This window comes from Leptonychotes weddellii, chromosome 7, assembly GCF_054177405.1.
Source record: "Leptonychotes weddellii isolate Sample4059 chromosome 7, ASM5417740v2, whole genome shotgun sequence".
Taxonomy (NCBI): Eukaryota; Metazoa; Chordata; class Mammalia; order Carnivora; family Phocidae; genus Leptonychotes; species Leptonychotes weddellii.
The window spans coordinates 124625728-124633574 of record NC_138375.1 but is presented as its reverse complement, the minus strand read 5'-3'; the positions used below and the strand labels follow the sequence as shown (position 1 = coordinate 124633574).

Below are 7847 nucleotides of genomic sequence, written 5' to 3'. Positions count from 1 at the left end.
GGTAGAAGAGGTAAGAATAAAGGTGAATTACTTATAAGGACAACAGAAACTCTGAATCCAAGCGGATATATATATCACAGTAATATTCACAGCACAGATTAGGTGCTATCGTGAAATGATTATCAAAATGAAGAAGAGAGACTGTGTTATTGCCCAGAGGACCAGGCATAATTAAATACACAGTGCGGTTACAATTGGTAAGTAATCAGTGGAACGCATTTTTGTCAGTCTCATATTCTGCATCGGGGGCAGGTCCATGAGAACGTGGCATGGTGTTCGGAAGTTGACCTGCATTCCCCTTCAAATCATTTAACCACACTCGCTGACCTGCATTCCTTTCTATAACCATCTAATCAAATTCATTTCAAATACCAAAACCTCCAGTTTGAGATTTAATCAATGTTTATGCACACGTGTGAAATCTCTAGTGTCCACATGTGCCTTTGAGGACGAAGACTGCACGTTTACAGAATTTCGCAAGACCTCCCGGCCACAGTGTTTCATTCTTAAATGAATTCCCTCTCTCTCTTCTCCTTCCCCTCCGTCCCCCTCCCCCCTCCCCCTCCTCCCCCTCTTACCCCTCCTCCCCCTTCTTTTCTTAAGAGGTCTTTAATCTGTGGGATATTCCAATTGTTGAAAGCATCCATCCTGCACCCGAGTCTTAGAAATTATTTCTCTCTCCTATTGGTCCATGTTGGAAAGTAGTGCAACCCAGTAGGCAAATTACTAATGTGGAAGCTCTGGAAAATATATTAATTCCATGGTAGAGCATAAAGAATCTGGCTGAGTAGTTAATAACTAAGATATTGTTATGTACACGTGTCATATTATGAAAGCAGGTATGCTGACCGTTTGGCAACTTACAGCATTTTCATTTATCCCTAATTACTAAGTTGGATGCTCTGATATAGGAGGGCTATTCAAGTCACCAACAGAAAAAAGAAACCTATGGAAAAGTTGAATAATGAGACTGTGCAATTTGAAGGACTTAAAACACTGCTCAGTTGTTGTTGTAGAGCGTTAGGAATTTCCCTTGCAGACAAAAATGTTGGATGTAAAAGTTTGCTTAGAAATAACCATCTTGTGGTTAAATAACAGGTCCTCGGCCTCAATTCACGTCAGTGACTGGCGTAGCTATTCATGAAGATAAAAAATGCACTAGAATCCGGAGGGGAAGAGGATGGTATCAAAGCCAAACACAGGCAAGTAAGATTGATTTTATTCAGGTTCTTGTAATAGCCCGAGCACCCTAAATCTGAGTATCTGAGTGTTTCTGCAGCGGGATTTTGTGTTAGATTTTTACAGGGAGGGAGAGACAAGTCACAGGTGGGGTGACTTACAGTTGGGATTGTTTTGCAATCAAGGGAAGTCTAGGTCAGTTAGCTGAACAGGAAATGTTTTTTCTGTGTCTAGCAAGTTTCAGAGGGACAAACAGTTTAATCTCGGCTATTCATTCATGAGACAAAGAAAGGGAAGTTGGAGGGTCTGTGTCTAGTCTTGTCAGCACGTTCAGGCAGAAGGGGACAAGTCTGTGTTTGGCCTTGTCATAGGTAAACAAGGGAGCCACCTGCGAATCTTACGGAGTCATGAGAGAGTGGACCGTGAGTTTTATCAATCACATGGGGAAGTGACTCTTTGGGGTAAGCCATTTTCTGGAACACAAGAAGGTGGGGGCATTTTTCATTCCTTGCTGATTTCTGGGAGCACAAGTCTCAGGCACATTTCACCACTGTGGTGGCAGCCTGATTCAGACTGGCGGCGTCAGCAGACAGATAAGGAGATGGGATTTAACCCAGGGGGAGTCTGCTCCAACAGATCTGAAGGCAACCAGCCACCTTGTTGGCCTTGAAAGGGCCTTGAAAGGGCCTTCCATACAAAGTATCTGGGAAACGGTGACCTATTAATAAAGATGACGTGAGGAGGATCTCTGGGAAAAGAGACCCATCCTTTGGGCAGTTTGCTGAAGAAATACCACTTCAAAACTGAGGGTTTACGGATGAAGCCTAACAAGAATGGGCAGAGAGTCTCTCCCGGGAGCAGGTGAAGCGGTGAGACCAAGTCAACCTCAGGTAGAAGAAAGCGCTAACCTGCAAAAATCTGGCCACTGGAGTAAAGTAAGTATAGTTAAATCCAGTCATGAAACTTACATACTGCCTGCCTGAATAGAGTTTGGATCCAGAGTTCCTCTAGGTATTTCAACAGCTTTACAAATTCACTGTGCTCTCTGCTAGTAACTCGCTATGGAAGAGGAGAGCAGAGGAAAGACCATGGCCCCAGATGAGTTGATTTACCAGAAAAACCCCACAAAAAAACAAAACCCTTTGCCCCGGTAGAGTCTTTTTGTATTTTTGCCCCAGGCTGCCTCAGAACCACATGTCAAGACACTCCTTCTCCTGATCGTATTTTCTCACATGATTTAATGGTTTCCATTTAAAAATACCAAAAACGAGGGGCACCTGGGTGGCTCAGTCAGTTAAGTGTCTGCCTTCGGCTCAGGTCATGATCTCAGGGTCCTGGGATCGAGCCCTACATCGGGCACCCTGCTCAGTGGGGAGCCTGCTTCTCCCTCTCCCACTCCCCCTGCTTGTGTTCCCTTTCTCGCTGTGTCTCTGTCAAATAAATAAATGAAATCTTTAAAAAAAACTATAAATAAATAAATAAAAATACCAACAACGAAACTTCCAATGATCTGTAAGAATAGGTAAAAGCATAGTAATAGGATTAATTGAAACCACAGGATAATCTCAGTGAATCAGCTTAACAATCCATAAACTTCCTTCTACACCAAATCTTTTATTAAAGCTGCTATATTATAAGCAGCTAAGCTGTCGGACTTGAATTTCATCTCCCTTCTAATTCTAACCTTGTTAGAAGTCTAAGATGAAGCAAAAAGCTAACAGAGAAAAGACATATTGAAGGGTGCAGGAATCACTAGGAAGTGAAGAAATGACCATAGACAACTGGTCAGATGAGGAATGCCAAATTCCTAGTCACACTCAGCGCAGGCAGGCGAAGACACGCGGATGCAGAAGAGATCAGCACTTCTAAAGAGCACGTGGAAGATGAGGGGGGTGGGGCGTGTGCAGGTGGGGAGAACCAAGTGAGTATGTCCTATAACCAGTCCTTTTTCTGTGAAACTCAAAACTGTTAAAAAACTGGGCTCCTCACCATTTTTTGTCAATCACATTTCTTTACCATGGTTTTGGTGATTATTTCAGAAAGTAAAATTTGCTATAGTGTTTACACTTCTGTCCAACATCTATTCCCCTACTTAAGCTCTAAGTAGAATTTTCTCTGGTTTTATCTACAGTGAAATGTGAAATGTTCACATTTCCCCATCTTATTATTTACCAAATATTCTGGGTATGTTGTAGGATGCCTGTCCTTCTTCTCTTGTTTGTTTTAAGATTTTATTTATTTATTTGACAGAAAGCACAAGCAGGGGGAGCAGCAGGGAGAGGGAGAAGCATGCTCCTCACTGAGCAGGGAGCCTGATGCGGGGCTGGATTCCAGAACCCTGATATCATGACCCCAGTGGAAGGCAGATGCTTACCCGACGGAGCCATCCAGTTGCCCATCATCCTTGTTCTCTTGTGATTGGTGGAGTCAATGAGTTGTGAGCAGCCGTGACATGTCTAACTCCTAAGCTGCAGCATCTAATTCCTCGTTAAAGACCCTTCTGAGTTCTCTTTCCCTCATTAGGGTGATGAGCAGTATTGCTGTTAGCAACTTGTTCCATTTGGCTGGAGTCTTAAAATCAAAAAGACCTGAAACAGAGATGCAGCTGACCTGGACTTGACCTCTAGTGAGAGCAAGAAATACATTTTTATTATTCTATGAAAGTTTTGAGTTGTTGCATGATTGTTACCACAGTGTAACCTAACCTATCCTGACTGATACAATCACATTTATGTAAGAAGTGTGGTCTGATTCTCGATATAAATACCTTGTAATTACTTACATACATTTGTCCAAGCAAATGAAACAAATGTGACTCCAGAATAAAATAGTCTGCCCCAACCAAATTATAGTTCTCAACCAGAAATCAGAAGGGACTTCAAACAGATCTTCCCTCAATAACCTAAACTGTGCAACAAGAATAAAAACTCTGAGCCTTTAATACAGAGTGAGATGTTTTATAAAAGAAAATCTACATTTCAAGAATAGGGGAAAAAAAGAGAATGGTTTTCTGCTTGATTACTGACAGTGTTATAGCAGGTTTATCCAATGTTTGTCGCACAATAAAGATATATTATGGAAACTGGGTAGAAGGATAGAGGCAGATGTTTAATTGTAATAATTGAATGAACAATTAGATGTCAGCTCTTTGGCAGATGATATACAGTGAAATGCACTTTTGTACTAATTATTTTCAGTCGCTAACTCTTGAGTATAAAAATGTGCTCAGTGTTGAAGATCCAAATATGAGTAATACGAACTCCCTGGCATCTTGATGGGAACTGACAGTTGAATAGTAGGGGATGAGAAATGGACACGAGGGGCGCCTGGTTGGCCCAGATGGTTAAGCGTCTAACTCTTGATTTTGGCTTAGGTCCTGATCACGGGCTCCTGGGATGGAGCCCTATGGGGGCTTCCCACTCAGGGGGTAGTCCGCTTGCCTCCCTCTGCCCCTCCCCCTGAGCATGCACTGCTCTCTCTCAAATAAATAATTTTTTTTCTAAAGAAATGGACACGAAGCAGAAATACGCTAACTGCTCTTAAAAGTGCACATCCTGTGCAGTGGTAGGCATGGGTGGGGAGTACTCTTAAAAGGGGTAAATGGTCCAGTGGCTGTGGTCGCCAAGCCATTCCATTGGTACTAACTAGCCTACCGAGGCAGCTGCTTGATTGGAAAACTGAGTATCAGAGACTGGTTGGTAATTGGTAATAAGCAGCTAAAAGACTAGGCAGAGTAGTTTATGAACTTGATAAAAAGTCAACATGATGTTGAAGAAGCTGGATTTCTTGCCATCCAATCTAAAATCTAGCAGGTCTGTTCCAACCCAATTACTTCACTCCCTCCACACTTTGGTATATCAATTTAGGGTTTAGAATTCAACAAACAGACTGCACAGGAGAAGGAAACCAACAAAGGATCCAAGCAAAAACAAACTCATAGACTATGTAGGAAAGTATATATATGCACAGGTTTAAATCACAGTGTAAAAATAATCACACAGAAACAATGGTAAACGTAATCAAAAACATGTTAGAAAGAGAATAAACCATGGGAAAAGAACTATAAAAAAACAGGGGGAACTATCTGAAACAACATCTCAGAGATTGCTCTTTTACACTATGGCATGCTATTCCTTTGGCTGCACAGCAAGAGAGAATTTTTTTTTTCTGGGACAACCCATTTTCTGTACATGCGACATAGTCGGTTCCCTTCTTGAACCATTTAAAGCGAGTTAACACCTGGCTCACTGTTAGAGCTAGTAGACGTTCAGGGTAGTGGGGAAAAAGATGCCCATTTATTATTCTCCAACAAATTACTCCTTTGCTACATCAAAATCTGATTTTTAAAATGTCAAAATACTTAACAAGATGGCAGTGGAACTAGGCTCTCTATAGACCACGTCAAGGATGACACCAATTTCCATCCATATCTACTGGATGGAAGCAAGATGTGCTTTTCTCAGAGTTTATACTAGGCAAAAAAAAAAAAAAAAAAGGAAAACACAAAAAACAGTATTTTTATTTTAACCAGATGTGAATGAATTAAGCCCAATATTTTCAAGTATTTTTAGTGCCATATGATGTCATCTGATTTTATATTTTTCTACTGAGGGATAATGTGTGTTTTTAAAATTGTGAAGCCACTTTCCACGCATGGACTTGATGTCTTATACATGATCAATTACAATAAACAAATTACAACACTGCAGGACACAATCTTGGCTGTTGATGTCAAAAAGCAGAGAGAGAGAAATTTTGTTTCTCAATAGGAAATCAAATGAAAAGCATGTGAAATGTCTTCTGCAGGCCTTCAAGGTAGTCCTCATTTCAGTAATTATTGTACGTGTCCAAACAGGTCCAGACAGGATTGCCGGCCATGTCCTCCTAATCCTACAGTTTGCCGCTTTCCTGCCAACAGAGGCCCAAGGATTCTATAGGCACTGTGTACAGTATTACACCAGTCGCCCAGAGAACTCCAGTTTTTAAACAACCAGATCGTTTCTGGTTGCTATGTATTAAATATATATTATTATTAACATATGCAACAATACATTATATGCTATTAATATATGGTACATTATCTTTATTCTGTGTAGTAAATATATTATCGATGATGTATTTTCAATGACAGGCTCACACATGCTACATATCCCCAGTGCCATTAACGCAGATAAGCGCTGAGTTTCCCAGGATCGTGGCGCCACTCTCGCTCCCTTGGAACTGGCAAGGGAACAAAGAGGATGGATGGACGAGAACTTGCTTCCTCGCACTTTTCTCTGGGGCAACATCAGGCAAGCAGCCACACCCTGGAGCAAAAGAGTGGCCCTCAATAGTTCTGCTGAGTGAACTTCTCCGAGTCATCTCTCCTGGGATAGAGATTTCTTAAAAACCATTTAAAGCTTTCCAAAGGGCAAAAGACAGATGGTCCTGAGCCAATGTTACCATAAATGCTTCCACTCTCCCTGATTTCATTTCGGAAATAAGGAAGGAAAGAGGCAGTCACCACTGCCGGCTTGCTCACACGCCTCATCCAGCTACCCCACCCCCACCCCCGCCTCCCATTAAGAAAAAGACGGTAAAAGTGAAGTTAATGTTACTGCAGGGCCCGTGGAATAGTAAACGTCGTCGAATTAAAAAGCCATTATTTCAGACCGAAGTCTCCATCCAGCACCCACGCGGGAGCAAAGGACAGTCCGAGCCAAGCTCCCTTGCCATCCACTCCTTGGCGAAGTCCTGGAGGGGGCGAGCCTCGCGAGCGGGAGGGAGGAGTGGGGGCGAGGACTCTGTGCCAGCGCCACATCCTCTGCCAAAGGCTTCTCAAGCTCAGCAGTGTCCCAGGACTGTGCCCACCTTCCGTTTCCCCTCCCCGAGTCCCTTCTCCTGGTTCAGGCTGGACCGCCGGACTGCTTTGGGGACCAATGAGGTGGCAGCGGCTGACGCGTGGATCCCGGTGAGGGGGGATTTCATTTCCAGGGGGAGAGGCCGCCGAGCCGGGGCGGGGTGGGGGGGGGCGGTGGGAAGCAGGGGGCGGAGGAGAAAGAGGGAAGCGGGGGCAAAAAGTAGGAGGGGAGGAGAGGAGAAGCCCAGCCGCGGAGAAGCAAAGGCGGCAGAGGTGAAGGAGCGAGAGGTGGAGAAGGAACCGCAGGTTCGCGGACCGGAGCCGGCGGGCGGGGAGGCGGCGCGGGTCGGCCGGGGAGGGTCGCCGTCAGCCAGGCGGAGCGGGACTCGCGGCTCCGGGGGACGGGCGCGGGGCGCGCGGCGGCTCCCGCAGCCCGGGCGGTGTGGCCGCGCCCCCGTCCCCGGTGGTGCGCCCGCGCCGCGCCCCGCGTCCCCCACGCCCCGGCCCCGCGCCGGCTCCGCGCCCGGCCGCCCCGGGGCTGCCCCCGCCCCGCGCGCGCCCGTTGGGGGGCCGGGGGAGCGGCGCCGGCGGCCCGGCCGCATTGTGACGTAGCGGGGCCGCGGCAGCGCCTCTGCCGCCCGCCGCCCGCCCGCTCCCGCTGCGGCGGCTCCTGCTCCCGCCGCCGCCGCCGCCGCCGCCGCCGTCTACCCGTGCGTCCGTCAGTCGGTTCCGCGCTCCCGAGTCGCCGGCGCCCCGGGCGCCCCGGGTGAGTCCAGGTCCCCGGCGGGCGCGGCGGGGAGGCGGAGGGCGGCGGCGCGGGCGGCTGAGC

The 7847-nt window shown here is 46.2% G+C and overlaps 1 protein-coding gene across 10 annotated transcripts in view; it reads left to right on the top strand.

Annotated features, from left to right (window-relative positions):
• The first annotated feature begins 6807 nt into the window (after positions 1 to 6807).
• SNCAIP (synuclein alpha interacting protein) overlaps positions 6808 to 7847 on the top strand; it is a 176899-nt gene continuing 175859 nt past the window's right edge. For 8 of the 10 annotated variants that reach the window (XR_014147272.1, XM_081827193.1, XM_081827195.1 and 5 more), the window contains exon 1: positions 7707 to 7784. The gene's annotated coding sequence lies outside the window, so the exon portion shown is untranslated. Of the gene's footprint in view, positions 7130 to 7232; positions 7325 to 7706; positions 7785 to 7847 lie in introns of those variants that run through there. The other 2 variants (XM_006728801.3, XM_031020641.2) reach the window with 2 other exon arrangements.